General features: G+C 37.4%; 1 protein-coding gene across 1 annotated transcript in view; it reads right to left on the minus strand.

The window, feature by feature from the left end:
* Nucleotides 1-245: 245 nt before the first annotated feature.
* GBE1 (1,4-alpha-glucan branching enzyme 1) overlaps nucleotides 246-22,365 on the minus strand; it is a gene marked incomplete in the record, with an annotated part of 419,714 nt that continues 397,594 nt past the window's right edge. Inside the window, 1 exon segment of the mRNA XM_053705194.1 lies at nucleotides 246-1,801.

Genomic DNA, 22,365 nt, shown 5'->3' on the forward strand with positions numbered 1-22,365 from the left:
ATAAACATTTTATAGTTACAATCCCTATATAAGAAATGAAAGTTAAGTAAATTTCCTAGGTTATATGGATAAATAAATAACCTTTGTCTGAACTGCCTTTAAAAAACAAAAACTAAAAAGGAAAGGTTGGGGGGTAACTTACATTTCTTATCTGTTAAGTATGGAAGAAAATAGTTGTAAACAGTAAATTAATCTTCTTGGTGACCAAATCATATATGAAATATGCTACAGAAAAAGAAAATCCATTTTGATTTCTTATTTTTCCACTAGCGTTCGTTTTTATTCGGTAAAGCAGAACAGATACATTAACATACTTAATTTGCCCAGATGACAGTTTGAACATGAAAAACAATTTGTTAAATTTGTGCAATCAAATACAGACGGTATCTATAAAAAGCAATTCTCTATAAACTCCAAAATAGCACAATGAAATAAAGCTAATTCTAGCACTGCATTTAACTTTTCCCCCCTGATTTGACTGGCTAAACTAACATTTGGACACTGACTTACAAATATAAGATCTCATATTACAGATTAAGTAGAACTAATCATGAAATTAAATATTAGAGGTTTGCACCATATACACTTTTAAATGCCCACTGTATTTAACTTGTTGTTTAACTTGACAATGAAAAAAATGAATAACTCATAGGTATACGGCAACACAGTGACAAATGTAACGTTTACTTAAGGATAGCTCATGAAGACAAAACATTGCATAAACATAAAAAAAATAAGACTATTAATGAAAATAAATCATCATAAAACTGGCATTACATTTTAAAATGTTCAAAACTAATTAAAAAAAAACATCCCCCCCCCAATATATTTTCTTATCTGTTCTTGTGTTTAAACAGACTGTTATATCTGGTATTATGGTATGATTACTTTTTAAATAAGTTTCTCTTAACATTCAAAATATTAAATAATGTAATTAAAGTGCAATTTCAAAGTAATTATATTGTTTTCCTGTTTATTGTCATCTTACAAAATGAATATATCTAACAAAAATATTTCTTTGCATAATCTCCCCAAAAGTATTTCTAATTTATAAAAAATGTCTTGCTGGTATTTGAAAGAAAAAAAAAAAGATGTTTCTATAGTATATATAACCCTTGGGTATAAATGGAGGAAAGGAAGGGAAGAACAAATACATAAAAACTGTGTGTTTAACTGTATTATATCTACAAATCTAATTCACTAATCTTTCCAGTATCATCATTAAAAATGGAATCACAGAGATTAAATTCTTATATTGTATAAAATGTATCACCTGAATGCTGGATATTCAGTATTGTCAGAAATTGTTTACTTTGACAAAAACACAATTCAGACATTTGTAACGCAAAAAATAACAAAAAGACAGTATGGTAAATTGCTGGATAAACACCCGATTTTTAGAATGTTGAGGACAATTTATCATAAAATTATATTTTTTTCAGGCAGGGATTCAAATGTAACCAATGACCAATATAAACAATATGACTACTTTAAATAATTGTAAGGGTTAAAGGTGCCTTGTACCTTAAATACAATGCAAAAATGGAATTACTTCAAAAAGGAACAAACAAAAATTAAATATTGTAAATTATGAAATACAATGTTTTGTCTTCCTGTCTTCTAATTTGTAAACTACTATGCAATATACAGTAGTGAGGCACATTCAGTGACACAAGATATTGCTAGAAATCTTTTTAGCGTCTGATAAATTCAGCTTTTGCATTTAGCTGCGAATGCAGGACCAGTCTTAGGAGTTATCTGTATTCTCAAGAACAAGAGCCACTCTGCTTGGAATGTAAACCTGCAAAATAAAAAAATAAAACAACCTAAATTACACACACTTTAAAATATTCACTTCAAACACATTATTATTATTATTTATTTATAAATATAAATGTTCTGTATTATTTAAACTGAAATTAAGACATTTACCACTAGAGTGCAGTAAATGATTTTCTACAGAGTGAATAGCATTTTTTTTTGGAACCTTCTTTTTTTATCAATGCAATTTGTTCTTAAAATAAAGCACTGGAATCAAGGAATGACATTATTTAGTTGTGTCATGTAAATACCTTTAATATCAATTTGATTAACATGAGAAAACAGTGGAATTTATATCAGCAGAATATTTTACTTCAGTAAAACACTTCTAAACCTTTATTTTATTAATATATATATATACACACACACACACACAAATTGAGATTTTAATATAAACAGTTAAATTATGCACAGTAAAATAACTTTGCAATATACTTTATTTAGTTTGCATTTAGTTTGCCTCTTATTATGTAATTAACAAATGTTAGCTTTTCTAATTCTCAGACATGAACAAGCAGACTTCTCAATGCTAACCCTGCCACATACCTTTCCCTAATGGGCTTTAACAGCTGAGAACTGCACTGCAAAATACTGCACTTCATACTAACATCCTTGTCATTTGCAGACTAAAGCCCATATTGGCTCCACCAAATGAGGCATGTGGTCGGTGGAGTTTTATGGAAAAACAACAGCAGCAAACAAGATGTTAATTTGTTTGGATAACAAGAACTTACCTGATAAATTAATTTCGGTGGCAAGAGTCCATGAGCTAGTAATGTATGGGCTATACATTCCTACCAGGAGGGGCAAAGTTTCCCAAACCTCAAATGCCTTTAAATACACCTCCCACCTCATTCATACCTCAGTTTAACATATAACCAAGTTAGTGAAGTGTAAAAAAAGGAGTAAAAGCATAACAAAGAGGAAAAGGATAAATAAAATGCTTTATATAAAAAAAATCATAGCCCCAAAAAAATTGGGTGGGTCTCATGGACTCTTGCCATTATGAACGAAATGAATTTATCAGGAAAGTTCTTACATAAATTATGTTTCTTTCATGTAATTAACAAGAGTCCATGAGCTAGTGACGTATGGGATATACATTCCTACCAGGAGGGGCAAAGTTTCCCAAACCTTAAAATGCCTATAAATACACCCCTCACCACACCCACAAATCAGTTTTACAAACTTTGCCTCCAAGGGAGGTGGTGAAGTAAGTTTGTGCTAGATTCTACGTTGATATGCGCTCCGCAGCAAGTTGGAGCCCGGTTTTCCTCTCAGTGTGCAGTGAATGTCAGAGGGATGTGAAGAGAGTATTGCCTATTGAATGCAGTGATCTCCTTCTACGGGGTCTATTTCATAGGTTCTCTGTTATCGGTCGTAGAGATTCATCTCTTACCTCCCTTTTCAGATCGACGATATACTCTTATTTATATACCATTACCTCTGCTGATTCTCGTTTCAGTACTGGTTTGGCTTTCTACAAACATGTAGATGAGTGTCCTGGGGTAAGTAAGTCTTATTTTCTGTGACACTCTAAGCTATGGTTGGGCACTTTATTTATAAAGTTCTAAATATATGTATTCAAACATTTATTTGCCTTGACTCAGAATGTTCAACTTTCCTTATTTTCAGACAGTCAGTTTCATATTTGGGATTATGCATTGAATTATCATATTTTTCTTACCTCAAAAATTTGACTTTTTTCCCTGTGGGCTGTTAGGCTTGCGGGGGCTGAAAATGCTTCATTTTATTGCGTCATTCTTGGCGCGGACTTTTTTGGCGCAAAAATTCTTTTCCGTTTCCGGCGTCATACGTGTCGCCGGAAGTTACGTCATTTTTTGACGTTATTTTGCGCCAAAAATGTCGGCGTTCCGGATGTGGCGTCATTTTTGGCGCCAAAAGCATTTAGGCGCCAAATAATGTGGGCGTCTTATTTGGCGCTAAAAATATGGGCGTCGCTTTTGTCTCCACATTATTTCAGTCTCATTTTTCATTTGCTTCTGGTTGCTAGAAGCTTGATATTTGGCATTCTTTCCCATTCCTGAAACTGTCTTATAAGGAATTTGATCTATTTTGCTTTATATGTTGTTTTTTCTCTTACATATTGCAAGATGTCTCACGTTGCATCTGAGCCAGAAGATACTACAGGAAAATCACTGCCTGCTGGATCTACCAAAGCTAAGTGTATCTGCTGTAAATTTTTGGTAGCTATTCCTCCAGCTGTTGTTTGTAATAATTGTCATGACAAACTTGTTAAAGCAGATAATATTTCCTTTAGTAATGTACCATTGCCTGTTGCAGTTCCCTCAACATCTAAGGTGCAGAATGTTCCTGATAACATAAGAGATTTTGTTTCTGAATCCATAAAGAAGGCTTTGTCTGTTATTTCTCCTTCTAGTAAACGTAAAAAGTCTTTTAAATCTTCTCTCTCTACAGATGAATTTTTAAATGAACACCATCATTCTGATTCTTTGGACTCTTCTGGTTCAGAGGATTCTATCTCAGAGATTGATGCTGATAAATCTTCATATTTATTTAAGATGGAATTTATTCGCTCTTTACTTAAAGAAGTACTAATTGCTTTAGAAATAGAGGATTCTAGTCCTCTTGATACTAATTCTATACGTTTGGATAAGGTTTTTAAAGCTCCTGCGGTTATTCCAGAAGTTTTTCCTGTTCCTAATGCTATTTCTGCAGTGATTTCCAAAGAATGGGATAAATTGGGTAATTCATTTACTCCTTCTAAACGTTTTAAGCAATTATATCCTGTTCCGCCTGACAGGTTAGAATTTTGGGACAAAATCCCTGAAGTTGATGGGGCTATTTCTACCCTTGCTAAACGTACTACCATTCCTACGTCAGATGGTACCTCGTTTAAGGATCCTTTAGATAGAAAAATTGAATCCTTTCTAAGAAAAGCTTATCTGTGTTCAGGTAATCTTCTTAGACCTGCTATATCATTGGCTGATGTTGCTGCAGCTTCAACTTTTTGGTTGGAAACCCTAGCGCAACAAGTAGCAAATCGTGATTCTCATGATATTATTATTCTTCTTCAGCATGCTAATAATTTTATCTGTGATGCCATTTTTGATATTATTAGAGTTGATGTTAGGTTTATGTCTCTAGCTATCTTAGCCAGAAGAGCTTTATGGCTTAAGACTTGGAATGCTGATATGGCTTCTAAATCAACTCTACTTTCCATTTCTTTCCAGGGAAACAAATTATTTGGTTCTCAGTTGGATTCTATTATTTCAACTGTTACTGGTGGGAAAGGAACTTTTTTACCACAGGATAAAAAATCTAAAGGTAAACACAGGGCTAACAATCGTTTTCGTTCCTTTCGTTTCAACAAAGAACAAAAGCCTGATCCTTCGTCCTCAGGAGCAGTTTCAGTTTGGAAACCATCTCCAGTCTGGAATAAATCCAAGCCTGCTAGAAAGGCAAAGCCTGCTTCTAAGTTCACATGAAGGTACGGCCCTCATTCCAGTTCAGCTGGTAGGGGGCAGGTTACGTTTTTTCAAAGAAATTTGGATCAATTCTGTTCACAATCTTTGGATTCAGAGCATTGTTTCAGAAGGGTACAGAATTGGTTTCAAGATGAGACCTCCTGCGAAGAGATTTTTTCTTTCCCGTGTCCCAGTAAATCCAGTGAAAGCTCAAGCATTTCTGAATTGTGTTTCAGATCTAGAGTTGGCTGGAGTAATTATGCCAGTTCCAGTTCCGGAACAGGGGATGGGGTTTTATTCAAATCTCTTCATTGTACCAAAGAAGGAGAATTCCTTCAGACCAGTTCTGGATCTAAAATTATTGAATCGTTATGTAAGGATACCAACGTTCAAGATGGTAACTGTAAGGACTATATTGCCTTTTGTTCAGCAAGGGAATTATATGTCCTCAATAGATTTACAGGATGCATATCTGCATATTCCGATTCATCCAGATCATTTTCAGTTCCTGAGATTCTCTTTTCTAGACAAGCATTACCAATTTGTGGCTCTACCGTTTGGCCTTGCTACAGCTCCAAGAATTTTCACAAAGATTCTCGGTGCCCTTCTGTCTGTAATCAGAGAACAGGGTATTGTGGTATTTCCTTATTTGGACGATATCTTGGTACTTGCTCAGTCTTTACATTTAGCAGAGTCTCATACGAATCGACTTGTGTTGTTTCTTCAAGATCATGGTTGGAGGATCAATTTACCAAAAAGTTCTTTGATTCCTCAAACAAGGGTAACCTTTCTGGGTTTCCAGATAGATTCAGTGTCCATGACTCTGTCTTTAACAGACAAGAGACGTCTAAATTGTTTACAGCTTGTCGAAACCTTCAGTCTCAATCATTCCCTTCGGTAGCCTTATGCATGGAAATTCTAGGTCTTATGACTGCTGCATCGGACGCGATCCCCTTTGCTCGTTTTCACATGCGACCTCTTCAGCTCTGTATGCTGAACCAATGGTGCAGGGATTACACGAAGATATATCAATTAATATCTTTAAAACCGATTGTTCGACACTCTCTAACGTGGTGGACAGATCACCATCGTTTAATTCAGGGGGCTTCTTTTGTTCTTCCGACCTGGACTGTAATTTCAACAGATGCAAGTCTCACAGGTTGGGGAGCTGTGTGGGGATCTCTGACGGCACAGGGAGTTTGGGAATCTCAGGAGGTGAGATTACCGATCAATATTTTGGAACTCCGTGCAATTTTCAGAACTCTCCAGTCATGGCCTCTTCTGAAGAGAGAATCGTTCATTTGTTCTCAGACAGACAATGTCACAACTGTGGCATACATCAATCATCAAGGAGGGACTCACAGTCCTCTGGCTATGAAAGAAGTATCTCGAATTTTGGTTTGGGCGGAATCTAGCTCCTGTCTAATCTCTGCGGTTCATATCCCAGGTGTAGACAATTGGGAAGCGGATTATCTCAGTCGCCAAACGTTGCATCCGGGCGAATGGTCTCTTCACCCAGAGGTATTTCTTCAGATTGTTCAAATGTGGGGGTTTCCAGAGATAGATCTGATGGCCTCTCATCTAAACAAGAAACTTCCCAGGTATCTGTCCAGATCCCGGGATCCTCAGGCGGAGGCAGTGGATGCATTATCACTTCCTTGGAAGTATCATCCTGCCTATATCTTTCCGCCTCTAGTTCTTCTTCCAAGAGTAATCTCCAAGATTCTGAGGGAATGCTCGTTTGTTCTGCTAATAGCTCCGGCATGGCCTCACAGGTTTTGGTATGCGGATCTTGTCCGGATGGCATCTTGCCAACCATGGACTCTTCTGTTAAGACCAGACCTTCTGTCGCAAGGTCCTTTTTTCCATCCGGATCTGAAATCCTTAAATTTAAAGGTATGGAGATTGAACGCTTGATTCTTAGTCAAAGAGGTTTCTCTGACTCTGTGATTGATACTATGTTACAGGCTCGTAAATCTGTATCTAGAGAGATATATTATAGAGTCTGGAAGACTTATATTTCTTGGTGTCTTACTCGTCATTTTTCTTGGTATTCTTTTAGAATTCCGAGAATATTACAATTTCTTCAGGATGGTTTAGATAAGGGTTTGTCCGCAAGTTCCTTGAAAGGACAAATCTCTGCTCTTTCTGTTCTTTTTCACAGAAAGATTGCTATTCTTCCTGATATTCATTGTTTTGTACAAGCTTTGGTTCGTATAAAACCTGTCATTAAGTCAATTTCTCCTCCATGGAGTTTGAATTTGGTTCTGGGAGCTCTTCAAGCTCCTCCGTTTGAACCTATGCATTCATTGGACATTAAATTGCTTTCTTGGAAAGTTTTGTTCCTTTTGGCCATCTCTTCTGCCAGAAGAGTTTCTGAATTATCTGCTCTTTCTTGTGAGTCTCCTTTTCTGATTTTTCATCAGGATAAGGCGGTGTTGCGAACTTCTTTTGAATTTTTACCTAAGGTTGTGAATTCCAACAACATTAGTAGAGAAATTGTGGTTCCTTCATTATGTCCTAATCCTAAGAATTCTAAGGAGAAATCGTTACATTCTTTGGATGTTGTTAGAGCTTTGAAATATTATGTTGAAGCTACTAAATCTTTCCGAAAGACTTCTAGTCTATTTGTCATCTTTTCTGGTTCTAGAAAAGGCCAGAAAGCTTCTGCCATTTCTTTGGCATCCTGGTTGAAATCTTTAATTCATCTTGCCTATGTTAAATCGGGTAAGACTCCGCCTCAGAGGATTACAGCTCATTCTACTAGGTCAGTTTCTACTTCCTGGGCGTTTAGGAATGAAGCTTCAGTTGATCAGATTTGCAAAGCAGCGACTTGGTCCTCTTTGCATACTTTTACTAAATTCTACCATTTTGATGTATTCTCTTCTTCTGAAGCAGTTTTTGGTAGAAAGGTACTTCAGGCAGTGGTTTCGGTTTGAATCTTCTGCTTATGTTTTTCATTAAACTTTATTTTGGGTGTGGATTATTTTCAGCAGGAATTGGCTGTCTTTATTTTATCCCTCCCTCTCTAGTGACTCTTGTGTGGAAAGATCCACATCTTGGGTATTCATTATCCCATACGTCACTAGCTCATGGACTCTTGTTAATTACATGAAAGAAAACATAATTTATGTAAGAACTTACCTGATAAATTCATTTCTTTCATATTAACAAGAGTCCATGAGGCCCACCCTTTTTTGTGGTGGTTATGATTTTTTTGTATAAAGCACAATTATTCCAATTCCTTATTTTATATGCTTCGCACTTTTTTCTTATCACCCCACTTCTTGGCTATTCGTTAAACTGATTTGTGGGTGTGGTGAGGGGTGTATTTATAGGCATTTTAAGGTTTGGGAAACTTTGCCCCTCCTGGTAGGAATGTATATCCCATACGTCACTAGCTCATGGACTCTTGTTAATATGAAAGAAATGAATTTATCAGGTAAGTTCTTACATAAATTATGTTTTTCTTTCATATAGGTGGCAAAAGTCCATGAGCTAGTGACGTATGGGATATAATACCCAAGATGTGGAAGTCCACGAGTCACTAGAGAGGGAGGGATAAAATAAAAACAGCTATTTCAGCTGATAAATTAAATCCAAAAAATAATTACGTTTTCTTAAAAAAACTAAAAAAACTCAAATTATAGGCACTAGAATCAAACTGAGACAGCAGCCTGAAGAACATTTCTATCAAAGGCTGTTTCCGAAGAAGCAAACACATCAAAATGGTAAAATTCAGTAAATATATGTAAAGAAGACCAAGTTGCTGCTTTGTAAATTAATTCAACCGAAGCTTCATTCTTGAAAGCCCAAGATGTGGCGACTGATCTAGTAGAATGAGCTGTAATTTGTTGAGGCAGAGAAGGCCCGCCTCCAAATAAGCTTTGTGAATCAAAAAACATAATTTATGTAAGAACTTACCTGATAAATTCATTTCTTTCATATTAGCAAGAGTCCATGAGCTAGTGACGTATGGGATATACATTCCTACCAGGAGGGGCAAAGTTTCCCAAACCTCAAAATGCCTATAAATACACCCCCCACCACAGCCACAATTCAGTTTAACGAATAGCCAAGAAGTGGGGTGATAAGAAAGGAGCGAAAAAAATCAAAAATAAGGAATTGGAATAATTGTGCTTTATACAAAAAAATCATAACCACCACAAAAAGGGTGGGTCTCATTGACTCTTGCTAATATGAAAGAAATGAATTTATCAGGTAAGTTCTTACATAAATTATGTTTTCTTTCATGTAATTAGCAAGAGTCCATGAGCTAGTGACGTATGGGATAGCAGATACCCAAGATGTGTAACTTCCACGCAAGAGTCACTAGAGAGGGAGGGATAAAATAAAGACAGCCAATTCCGCTGAAAAAATAATCCACAACCCAAATCAAAAGTTTTAATCTTAATAATGAAAAAAACTGAAATCATAAGCAGAAGAATCAAACTGAAACAGCTGCCTGAAGTACTTTTCTACCAAAAACTGCTTCAGAAGAAGAGAAAACATCAAAATGGTAGAATTTAGTAAAAGTATGCAAAGAAGACCAAGTTGCTGCTTTGCAAATCTGATCAACAGAAGCTTCATTCCTAAAAGCCCAGGAAGTAGAAACTGACCTAGTAGAATGAGCCGTAATCCTTTGAGGCGGGGACTTACCCGACTCCACATAAGCATGATGAATCAAAGACTTTAACCAAGACGCCAAAGAAATGGCAGAAGCTTTCTGACCTTTCCTGGAACCAGAAAAGATAACAAATAGACTAGAAGTCTTTCTGAAATCTTTAGTAGCTTCAACATAATATTTCAAAGCTCTGACTACATCCAAAGAATGTAAAGATCTCTCCTTTGAATTCTTAGGATTAGGACACAATTAAGAGACAACAATCTCTCTACTAATGTTGTTAGAATTCACAACCTTAGGTAAAAATTGAAATGACGTCCGCAACACCGCCTTATCCTGATGAAAAATCAGAAAAGGAGATTCACAAGAAAGAGCAGATAACTCAGAAACTCTTCTAGCAGAAGAGATGGCCAAAAGGAACAAAACTTTCCAAGAAAGTAATTTAATATCCAGAGAATGCGTAGGTTCAAACTGAGGGGCCTGTAAAGCCCTCAGAACCAAATTAAGACTCCAAGGAAGAGAGATTGACTTAATGACAGGCTTGATACAAACCAAAGCCTGTACAAAACAATGAATATCAGGAAGATTAGCAATCTTTCTGTGAAAAAGAACAGAAAGAGCAGAGACTTGTCCTTTCAAGGAACTTGCAGATAAACCTTTATCCAAACCATCCTGAAGAAACTGTAAAATTCTAACACCAAGAAATGTAAGTCTTCCAGACTCGATAATAAATCTTTCTAGACACAGATTTACGAGCCTGTAACATAGTAATTACTGAGTCAGAGAAACCTGTATGACTAAGAATCAAGCGTTCAATTTCCATACCTTCAAATTTAATGATTTGAGATCCTGATGGAAAAATGGGCCTTGAGATAGAAGGTCTGGTCTTAACGGAAGTGCCCAAGGTTGGCAACTGGCCATCCGAATGAGATCTGCATACCAAAACCTGTGAGGCCATGCTGGAGCCACCAGCAGTACAAACGAACGTTCCAATAGAATTTTGGAAATCACTCTTGGAAGAAGAACTAGAGGCGGAAAGATATAGGCAGGATGATAATTCCAAGGAAGCGACAACGCGTCCACTGCCTCCGCCTGAGGATCCCTGGATCTGGACAGATACCTGGGAAGTTTCTTGTTTAGATGAGAAGCCATCAGATCTATTTCTGGAAGTCCCCAAATCTGAACAATCTGAAGAAATACCTCTGGGTGAAGAGACCATTCGCCCGGATGTAACGTCTGGCGACTGAGATAATCCGCTTCCCAATTGTCTACACCTGGGATGTGAACCGCAGAAATTAGACAGGAGCTGGATTCCGCCCAAACAAGTATCCGAGATACTACTCTCATAGCTTGAGGACTGTGAGTCCCACCTTGATGATTGACATACACCACGGTTGTGACATTGTCCGTCTGAAAACAAATAAACAATTCTCTCTTCAGAAGAGGCCAGAACTGGAGAGCTCTGAAAATCGCACGGAGTTCCAAAATGTTGATTGGTAATATCGCCTCCTGAGATTCCCAAACCCCCTGCGCTGTCAGAGAACCCCATACAGCTCCCCAACCTGAAAGACTTGCATCTGTTGAGATCACAGTCCAGGTTGGACGAACAAAAGAGGCCCCTTGAATTAAACGATGGTGATCCAACTACCAAGTCAGAGAAGACCGAACATTGGGATTTAAGGATATTATTTGTGATAATATATAATTTCCATGCAGAAAGCTACCGAAGGGAAAGACTGAGACTGAAGGTTTCGACAAGCTGAAACCAGCTTCAGACGTCTCTTTCCTGTTAGAGACAAAGTCATGGACACTGAATCTATTTGAAAGCCCAAAAAGGTTACCTTTGTCTGAGGAATCAAAAAACTCTTTGTTAAATTGATCCTCCAACCATGTTCTTGAAGAAACAACACAAGTTGATTCGTATGAGATTCTGCAGAATGTAAAGACTGAGCAAGTACCAAGATATCGTCCAAATAAGGAAATACCACAATACCCTGTTCTCTGATTACAGAGAGAAGGGCACCGAGAACCTTTGAAAAGATCCTTGGAGCTGTTGCTAGGCCAAACGGAAGGGCAACAAACTGGTAATGCTTGTCTAGAAAAGAGAATCTCAGAAACCGATAGTGATCTGGATGAATTGGAATATGAAGATATGCATCCTGCAAATCTATTGTGGACATATAATGCCCTTGCTGAACAAAAGGCAGAATAGTCCTTATAGTCACCATTTTTAATGTTGGTATTCTTACATAACGATTCAATATTTTTAGATCCAGAACTGGTCTGAAGGAATTCTCCTTCTTTGGTACAATGAATAGATTTGAGTAAAACCCCAGACCCCGTTCCTGAACTGGAACTGGTACAATTACCCCAGCCAACTCTAGATCTGAAACACATTTCAGAAATGCCTGAGCCTTCGCTGGGTTTACTGGAATGCGAGAGAGAAAAAATCTTCTCACAGGAGGTCTGATCTTGAAACCTATTCTTTATCCTTGAGAAATGTTCTGAATCCAAAGACTGTGAATCGACTTGATCCAAACATCTTTGAAAAATCGTAACCTGCCCCCTACCAGCTGCGCTGGAATGAGGGCCGCACCTTAATGCGGATTTAGGAGCTGGTTTTGACTTTCTAAAAGGCTTGGATTTATTCCAGACTGGAGAAGGTTTCCAAACGGAAACTGTTCCTTTAGGGGAAGGGTCAGACTTCTGCTCTTTATTCTGACGAAAGGAACGAAAACGATTAGCAGCCCTGTATTTACCTTTAGATTTTTTGTCCTGAGGCAAAAAGGTTCCCTTCCCCCCAGTAACAGTTGAAATAATTGAATCCAACTGTGAACCAAATAATTTATTACCTTGGAAAGAAAGAGAAAGCAAAGTTGACTTAGAAGTCATATCTGCATTCCAAGACTTAAGCCATAAAGCTCTTCTAGCTAAAATAGCTAAAGACATATCTGACATCAATTCTAATGATATCAAAAATGGCATCACAAATAAAATTATTAGCATGTTGAAGAAGTTTAACAATGCTATAAGCATTATGGTCTGACACTTGTTGCGCTAAAGCCTCCAACCAGAAAGTTGAAGCTGCAGCAACATCAGCCAAAGAAATAGCAGGTCTAAGAAGATTACCTGAACATAAATAAGCTCTCCTTAGAAAGGATTCAAGCTTCCTGTCTAAAGGATCCTTAAAGGAAGTACTATCCACTGTAGGAATAGTAGTACGTTTAGCAAGAGTAGAAATAGCCCCATCAACTTTTGGGATTTTATCCCAAAACTCTAATCTATCAGATGGCACAGGGTACAATTTCTTAAACCTTTGAGAAGGAGTAAATGAAGTACCCAGACTATTCCATTCCCTAGAAATTACTTCTGAAATAGCATCAGGAACTGGAAAAACTTCTGGAATAACTACATGAGGTTTGAAAACCGAATTTAAACGCTTAGTAGATTTAGTATCAAGAGGACTAGACTCCTCCATATCTAATGCAACTAACACTTCTTTAAGTAAAGAACGAATAAACTCCATTTTAAATAAATATGAAGATTTATCAGTGTCAATATCTGAGGCAGAATCTTCTGAGCCAGATAGATCCTCATCAGAAACAGAAAAGTCAGAATGATGACGGTCACTTAAAAATTCATCTGAAATATGAGAAGTTTTAAAAGACCTTTTACGCTTACTGGAAGGAGGAATAACAGACAGAGCCTTCCTAATAGATTTAGAAACAAATTCTTTTACATTAACAGGGACATCCTGAACATTAGATGTTGAAGGAACAACAACAGGTAATGGATTATTACTAACGGAAATACAATCTGCATTAGAAAGTTTATCATGACAGTTATCAAAAACAACAGCTGGAGGAACAGTTACCAAAAGTTTACAAAAGATGCACTTAACTTTGGTAGAACCAGCATCAGACAGCGTCTTTCCAGAAGTAGATTCTGATCCAGGGTCATGTTGAGACATCTAGCAATATGTAATAGAAAAACATAATTTATGTAAGAACTTACCTGATAAATTCATTTCTTTCATATTAGCAAGAGTCCATGAGCTAGTGACTTATGGGATATACATTCCTACCAGGAGGGGCAAAGTTTCCCAAACCTTAAAATGCCTATAAATACACCCCTCACCACACCCACAATTCAGTTTAACGAATAGCCAAGAAGTGGGGTGATAAGAAAAAAGTGCGAAAGCATATAAAATAAGGAATTGGAATAATTGTGCTTTATACAAAAAAATCATAACCACCACAAAAAAGGGCGGGCCTCATGGACTCTTGCTAATATGAAAGAAATGAATTTATCAGGTAAGTTTTTACATAAATTATGTTTTCTTTCATGTAATTAGCAAGAGTCCATGAGCTAGTGACGTATGGGATAATGACTACCCAAGATGTGGATCTTTCCACACAAGAGTCACTAGAGAGGGAGGGATAAAATAAAGACAGCCAATTCCTGCTGAAAATAATCCACACCCAAAATAAAGTTTAATGAAAAACATAAGCAGAAGATTCAAACTGAAACCGCTGCCTGAAGTACTTTTCTACCAAAAACTGCTTCAGAAGAAGAAAATACATCAAAATGGTAGAATTTGGTAAAAGTATGCAAAGAGGACCAAGTTGCCGCTTTGCAAATCTGAACAACCGAAGCTTCATTCCTAAACGCCCAGGAAGTAGAAACTGACCTAGTAGAATGAGCTGTAATCCTCTGATGCGGAGTTTTACCCGACTCAACATAGGCAAGATGAATTAAAGATTTCAACCAAGATGCCAAAGAAATGGCAGAAGTTTTCTGGCCTTTCTAGAACCGGAAAAGATAACAAATAAACTAGAAGTCTTTCGGAAAGACTTAGTAGCTTCAACATAATATTTCAAAGCTCTAACAACATCCAAAGAATGCAACAATTTCTCCTTAGAATTCTTAGGATTAGGACATAATGAAGGAACCACAATGTCTCTACTAATGTTGTTGGAATTCACAACTTAGGTAAAAAATTCAAAAGAAGTTCGCAACACCGCCTTATCCTGATGAAAAATCAGAAAAGGAGACTCACAAGAAAGAGCAGATAATTCAGAAACTCTTCTGGCAGAAGAGATGGCCAAAAGGAACAAAACTTTCCAAGAAAGTAATTTAATGTCCAATGAATGCATAGGTTCAAATGGAGGAGCTTGAAGAGCCCCCAGAACCAAATTCAAACTCCAAGGAGGAGAAATTGACTTAATGACAGGCTTTATACGAACCAAAGCTTGTACAAAACAATGAATATCAGGAAGAATAGCAATCTTTCTGTGAAAAAGAACAGAAAGAACAGAGATTTGTCCTTTCAAGGAACTTGCGGACAAACCCTTATCTAAACCATCCTGAAGAAACTGTAATATTCTCGGTATTCTAAAAGAATGCCAAGAAAAATGATGAGAAAGACACCAAGAAATATAAGTCTTCCAGACTCTATAATATATCTCTCTGGATACAGATTTACGAGCCTGTAACATAGTATTAATCACACAGTCAGAGAAACCTCTTTGACCAAGAATCAAGCGTTCAATCTCCATACCTTTAAATTTAAGGATTTCAGATCCTGATGGAAAAAAGGACCTTGAGACAGAAGGTCTGGTCTTAACGGAAGAGTCCACGGTTGGCAAGAGGCCATCCGGACAAGATCCGCATACCAAAACCTGTGAGGCCATGCCGGAGCTACCAGCAGAACAAACGAGCATTCCTTCAGAATCTTCGAGATTACTCTTGGAAGAAGAACTAGAGGCGGAAAGATATAGGCAGGATGATACTTCCAAGGAAGTGATAATGCATCCACTGCCTCCGCTTGAGGATCCCGGGATCTGGACAGATACCTGGGAAGTTTCTTGTTTAGATGAGAAGCCATCAGATCTATTTCTGGAAGTTCCCACATTTGAACAATCTGAAGAAATACCTCTGGGTGAAGAGACCATTCGCCCGGATGCAACATTTGGCGACTGAGATAATCCGCTTTCCAATTGTCCATACCTGGGATATGAACCGCAGAGATTAGACAGGAGCTGGATTCCGCCCAAACCAAAATTCGAGATACTTCTTTCATAGCCAGAGGACTGTGAGTCCCTCCTTGATGATTGATGTATGCCACAGTTGTGACATTGTCTATCTGAAAACAAATGAACAACTCTCTCTTCAGAAGAGGCCAAGACTGAAGAGCTCTGAAAATTGCACGGAGTTCCAAAATATTGATCGGAAATCTCACCTCCTGAGATTCCCAAACCCCTTGTGCCGTCAGATACCCCCACACAGCTCCCCAACCTGTAAGACTTGCATCTGTTGAGATTATAGTCCAGGTCGGAAGAACAAAGAAGCCCCCTGAACTAAACGATGGTGATCTGTCCACCATGTCAGAGAGTGTCGTAAAATCGGTTTAAAGATATTAATTGAGATATCTTTGAGTAATCCCTGCACCATTGGTTCAGCATACAGAGGTGAAGAGGTCGCATGTGAAAACGAGCAAAGGAGATCGCATCTGATGTGGCAGTCCTAAGACCCAACATTTCCATGCATAAGGCTACCAAAGGGAATGATTGTGACTGAAGGTTTTGACAAGCTGATATCAATGTTGAACTTCTCTTGTCTGACAAGGACAGAGTCATAGACACTGAATCTATCTAGAAACCTAAAAAGGTTACCCTTGTCTGAGGAATCAATGAACTGATTGGTAAATTGATCCTCCAACCATGAACTTGAAGAAACAACACAAGTCGATTCGTATGAGATTCTTCGAAAATGAGAAGACTGAGCAAGTACCAAGATATCGTCCAAATAAGGAAATACCAAAACCCTGTTCTCTGATTACAGAAAGAAGGGCACCGAGAACCTTTGAAAAAAATTCTTGGAACTGAGGCTAGGCCAAACGGTAGAGCCACAAAACTGGTAATGCTTGTCTAAAAAGAGAATCTCAGACACTAAAAGTGATCTGGATGAATCGGAATATGCAGATACACATCCTGTAAATCTATTGTAGACATATAATGCCCTTGCTAAACAAAAGGCAGGATAGTCCTACAGTAACCATCTTGAATGCTGGTATCCTAACATAACGATTCAATAATGATAGATCCGGAACTGGTCTGAAGGAACAATGAAGAGATAAAATAAAACCCCAGCCCCTGTTCCAGAACTGGAACTGGCATAAATACTCCAGCCAACTCTAGATCTGAAACACATTTCAGAAATGCTAAGCCTTTGCTGTGTTAACTGGGACACGGGAAAGAAAAAAATCTCTTAGCAGGAGGCCTTAACTTGAAGCCAATTCTGTACCTTTCTGAAACAATGTTCTGAAACCAGAGATTGAGAACGGAATTGATCCAAATTTCTTTGAAGAAAACGTAATCTGCCCCATACCAGCTGAGCTGGAATAAGGGCCGCACCTTCATAGGTACTTAGGAGCTGGCTATAGGTTTCTATAAGGCTTGGATATATTCCAAACTGGAAATAGTTTCCAAACTGATACCGCTCCTGAGGATGAAGGATCAGGCTTTTGTTCCTTGTTGTGAGGAAAGGAACGAAAATGATTACTTACCCTGGAAAGAAAGGGAAAGCAAAGTTGACTTAGAAGACATATCAGCATTCCAAGTTTAATCCATAAAGCTTTTCTAGCTAAAATAGCTAGAGACATATACCTGACAACAACTCTAATGATATCAAAAGATGGTATCACCAATAAAATTATTAGCATGTTATAGAATAATAATAATGCTATAAAATTATGATCTGTTACTTGTTGCGCTAAAGCTTCTAACCAAAAAGTTGAAGCTGCAGCAACATCCGCTAAAAATATAGCAGGTCTAAGAAGATTACCTGAACATAAGTAAGCTTTTCTTAGAAAGGATTCAATTTTCCTATCTAAAGGATCCTTAAATGAAGTACTATCTGCCGTAGGAATAGTAGTACATTAGCAGGAGTAGAGACAGCCCCATAACCTTAGGGATTTTTGTCCCAAAAAAACTCTAATCTGTCAGATGGCACAGGATATAATTGCTTAAATGTCTAGAAGGAGTAAATAAATTACCCAAATTATTCCATTCCCTGGAAATTACTTCAGAAATAGCATCAGGGAGATAAAACACTTCTGGAATAACTACAGGAGATTTAAAACCCTTATTTAAACGTTTACATTTAGTATCAAGAGGACCAGAATCCTCTATTTCTAATGCAAATAATACTTCTTTAAGTAAAGAACGAATAAATTCCATCTTGAACAAATACAAAGATTTATCAGCATCAACCTCTGAGACAGAAACCTCTGAACCAGAAGAACCATTATCAGTATCAGAATGATGATGTTCATTTAAAAATTCATCTGAAAAAAGAGAAGTTTTAAAAGACTTTTATGTATACTAGAAGGAGAAATAACAGACATAGCCTTCTTAATGGATTTAAAAAATAAAATCTCTTATGTTATCAGGAACACTCTGAAAATTAGATGTTGACGGAACAGCAACAGGTAATGTAACAGTACTAAAGGAAATTTTATCTGCATTAATAAGTTTGACATGACATGCAATACAAACAACAGCTGGAGAAACAGATACCAAAAGTTTATAGCAGATACACTTAGCTTGGTAGCTCCAGCACTGGGCAGTGATTTTCCTGAAGTATCTTCTGACTCAGTTGCAACGTGGAACATCTTGCAATATGTAAAAGAAAAAAAAACAACATATAAAGCAAAATTGATCAAATTCCTTAAATGACAGTTTCAGGAATGGGAAAAAAATGCCAGTGAACAAGCTTCTAGCAACCAGAAGCAATAAATAATGAGACTTAAATAATGTGGAGACAAAAATGACGCCCATATTTTTTAGCGCCAAAAAAAAGACGCCCACATTATTTGGCGCCTAAATGCTTTTGGCGCCAAAAATGACGCCACATCCGGAACGCCAACATTTTTGACGCAAAAAAACATCAAAAAATGACGCAACTTCCGGCGACACGTATGACGCCGGAAACAGAAATTTTTTTTGCGCCAAAAAAGTCTGCGCCAAGAATGACGCAATAAAATGAAGCATTTTCTGCCCCCGCGAGCCTAACAGCCCACAGGGAAAAAGTCAAATTTTTTAAGGTAAGAAAAAATGATTGAAACAAATGCATTTATCCCAAATATGAAACTGACTGTCTGAAAAATAAGGAATGTTGAACATTCTGAGTCAAGGCAAATAAATGTTTGAATACATATATTTAGAACTTTATAAACAAAGTGCCCAACCATAGCTTAGAGTGTCACAGAAAATAAGATTTACTTACCCCAGGACACTCATCTACATGTTTGTAGAAAGCCAAACCAGTACTGAAACGAGAATCAGCAGAGGTAATGGTATATATAAGAGTATATCGTCGATCTGAAAAGGGAGGTAAGAGATGAATCTCTACGACCGATATCAGAGAACCTATGAAATAGACCCCGTAGAAGGAGATCACTGCATTCAAATAGGCAATACTCTCCTCACATCCCTCTGACATTCACTGCACGCTGAGAGGAAAACCGGGCTCCAACTTGCTGCGGAGCGCATATCAACGAAGAATCTAGCAACAACTTACTTCACCACCTCCATCGGAGGCAAAGTTTGTAAAACTGAATTGTGGGTGTGGTGAGGGGTGTATTTATAGGCATTTTAAGGTTTGGGAAACTTTGCCCCTCCTGGTAGGAATGTATATCCCATACGTCACTAGCTCATGGACTCTTGCTAATTACATGAAAGAAAAACAACATATAAAGCAAAATTATCAAATTCCTTAAATGACAGTTTCAGGAATGGGGAAAAATGCCAATAAACAAGCCTCTAGCAACCAGAAGCAATGAAAAATGAGACTGAAATAATGTGAAAAAAAGGTAGACACAAGAATGACGCCCACATTTTTTTGGCGCCAAAAAGACGCCCACATTATTGGCGCCAAGTACAACGCCCACATTTTTTTGGCGCCAAGTATGACGCCACATCCTGTGACGCCGAAAAAACAACGCCCACAATTTTGGCGCAAAAAAAACGTCTGAACGTCAAATATGACGCAAAACGCAAACTTCCGGCGTCAATTAGGGTGCCGGAAATGACAAAATTTTTGCGCCAAAAATGACGCAATAAATTGAAGCATTTTCTGCCCCCACGAGCCTAACAGCCCGCAGAGAAAAAAGCCAATTTTTTTTTAAGGTAAGAAAAAATTTATTTATTCATATGCATTATCCCAAATAATGAAACTGACTGTCTGAAATAAGGAATACTGATTATCCTGAATCAAGGCAAATATAAGTTTAAACACATATATTTAGAACTTTACATATAAAGCGCCCAACCATAGCTTTGAGTGTCATAAATAGAAATAAGATTTACTTACCCCAAGACACTCATCTACATATAGTAGATAGCCAAACCAGTACTGAAACGAGAATCAGAGGTAATGGTATATAAGAGTATATCGTCGATCTCAAAAAGGGAGGTAAGAGATGAATCTCTACGACCGATAACAGAGAACCTATGAAATAGATCCCGTAGAAGGAGACCATTGAATTCAAATAGGCAATACTCTTCTTCACATCCCTCTGACATTCACTGCACTCTGAGAGGAAAACCGGGCTCCAGCCTGCTGCGAAGCGCATATCAACGTAGAAATCTAGCACGAACTTACTTCACCACCTCCATGGGAGGCAAAGTTTGTAAAACAGAATTGTGGGTGTGGTGGGGGTGTATTTATAGGCATTTTGAGGTTTGGGAAACTTTGCCCCTCCTGGTAGGAATGTATATCCCATACGTCACTAGCTCATGGACTCTTGCTAATTACATGAAAGAAAGGCTTTCTGACCTTTTCTGGAACCAGAAAAAATAACAAATATACTAGAAGTCTTTAGTAGCCTCCACATAATATTTCAAAGCTCTTACCACATCCATAGAATGTAAAGACCTTTTAAGAGTATTCTTAGGATTATGACACAAGGAAGGAACAATAATTTCCCTATTGCTGCTGTTAGAAATGATAAATTTAGGTAAAAATTTAAATGAAGTCCGCAAAACAGCTTTATCTGGATGAAAAATCAGATAAGGAGACTCACAAGAGAGAGCAGACAATTAATACACTCTTCTAGCAGAAGAGATAGCCAAAAGAAATAACACTTTCCAAGAAAGTAGTTTAATATCCAAAAAATGCATAGGCTCAAAAGGAGGAGCCTGCAAAATCTTTAAAAACAAATTGAGACTCCAAGGAGGAGAAATTGATTTAATAACAGGTTTGATACGAATCAAAGCCTGAACAAAACAGTGAATATCAGGAAGCTTAGCAATCTTTCTATGAAATACAGAAAGAGCAGAGATTAGTCCTTTCAAAGTATTTGCAGACAAACCTTTATACAAACCATCCTGAAGAAACTGTAGAATCCTAGGAATTCTTAAAGAATGCCAAGAATAATCATGAGTGGAACACCATGAAAACATAATTTATGTAAGAACTTACCTGATAAATTAATTTCTTTCATATTGGCAAGAGTCCATGAGCTAGTGACATATGGGATATACAATCCTACCAGGAGGGGCAAAGTTTCCCAAACCTCAAAATGCCTATAAATACACCCCTCACCACACCCACAATTCAGTTTAACAAATAGCCAAGCAGTGGGGTGATAAAGAAAGGAGTAGAAAGCATCAACAAAGGAAATTTGGAAATAATTGTGCTTTATACAAAAAATCATTACCACCATAAAAAGGGCAGGCCTCATGGACTCTTGCCAATATGAAAGAAATGAATTTATCAGGTAAGTTCTTACATAAATTATGTTTTCTTTCATGTAATTGGCAAGAGTCCATGAGCTAGTGACATATTGGATATCAATACCCAAGATGTGGAGTCTTCCACTCAAGAGTCACTAGAGAGGGAGGGAATAAAAATAAAAACAGCCATATTCCGCTGAAAAAATTAATCCACAACCCAAAAAAATAAGTTTATTAAGAGCAGAAGAATCAAACTGAAACAGCTGCCTGAAGAACTTTTCTACCAAAAACTGCTTCCGAAGAAGCAAATGCATCAAAACGGTAGAATTTAGTAAATGTATGCAAAGAGGACCAAGTCGCCGCTTTGCAAATCTGATCAACTGAAGCTTCATTCTTAAAAGCCTTCTGACCTTTCCTAGGACCAGAAAATAAAACAAATAGACTGGAAGTCTTCCTGAAATCTTTAGTAGCTTCCACATAATATTTCAAAGCTCTTACCACATCCAAAGAATGTAAGGATCTCTCCAAAGAATTCTTAGGATTAGGACATAAGGAAGGGACAACAATTTATCTACTAATGTTGTTAGAATTCACAACCTTAGGTAAAAATTGAAAAGAAGTCCGCAAAACTGCCTTATCCTGATGAAAAATCAGAAAAGGAGACTCACAAGAAAGAGCAGATAGCTCAGAAACTCTTCTAGCAGAAGAGATAGCCAAAAGGAACAACACTTTC

The sequence above is a fragment of the Bombina bombina genome, chromosome 3 (genome assembly GCF_027579735.1).
Source record: "Bombina bombina isolate aBomBom1 chromosome 3, aBomBom1.pri, whole genome shotgun sequence".
Taxonomy (NCBI): domain Eukaryota; kingdom Metazoa; phylum Chordata; class Amphibia; order Anura; family Bombinatoridae; genus Bombina; species Bombina bombina.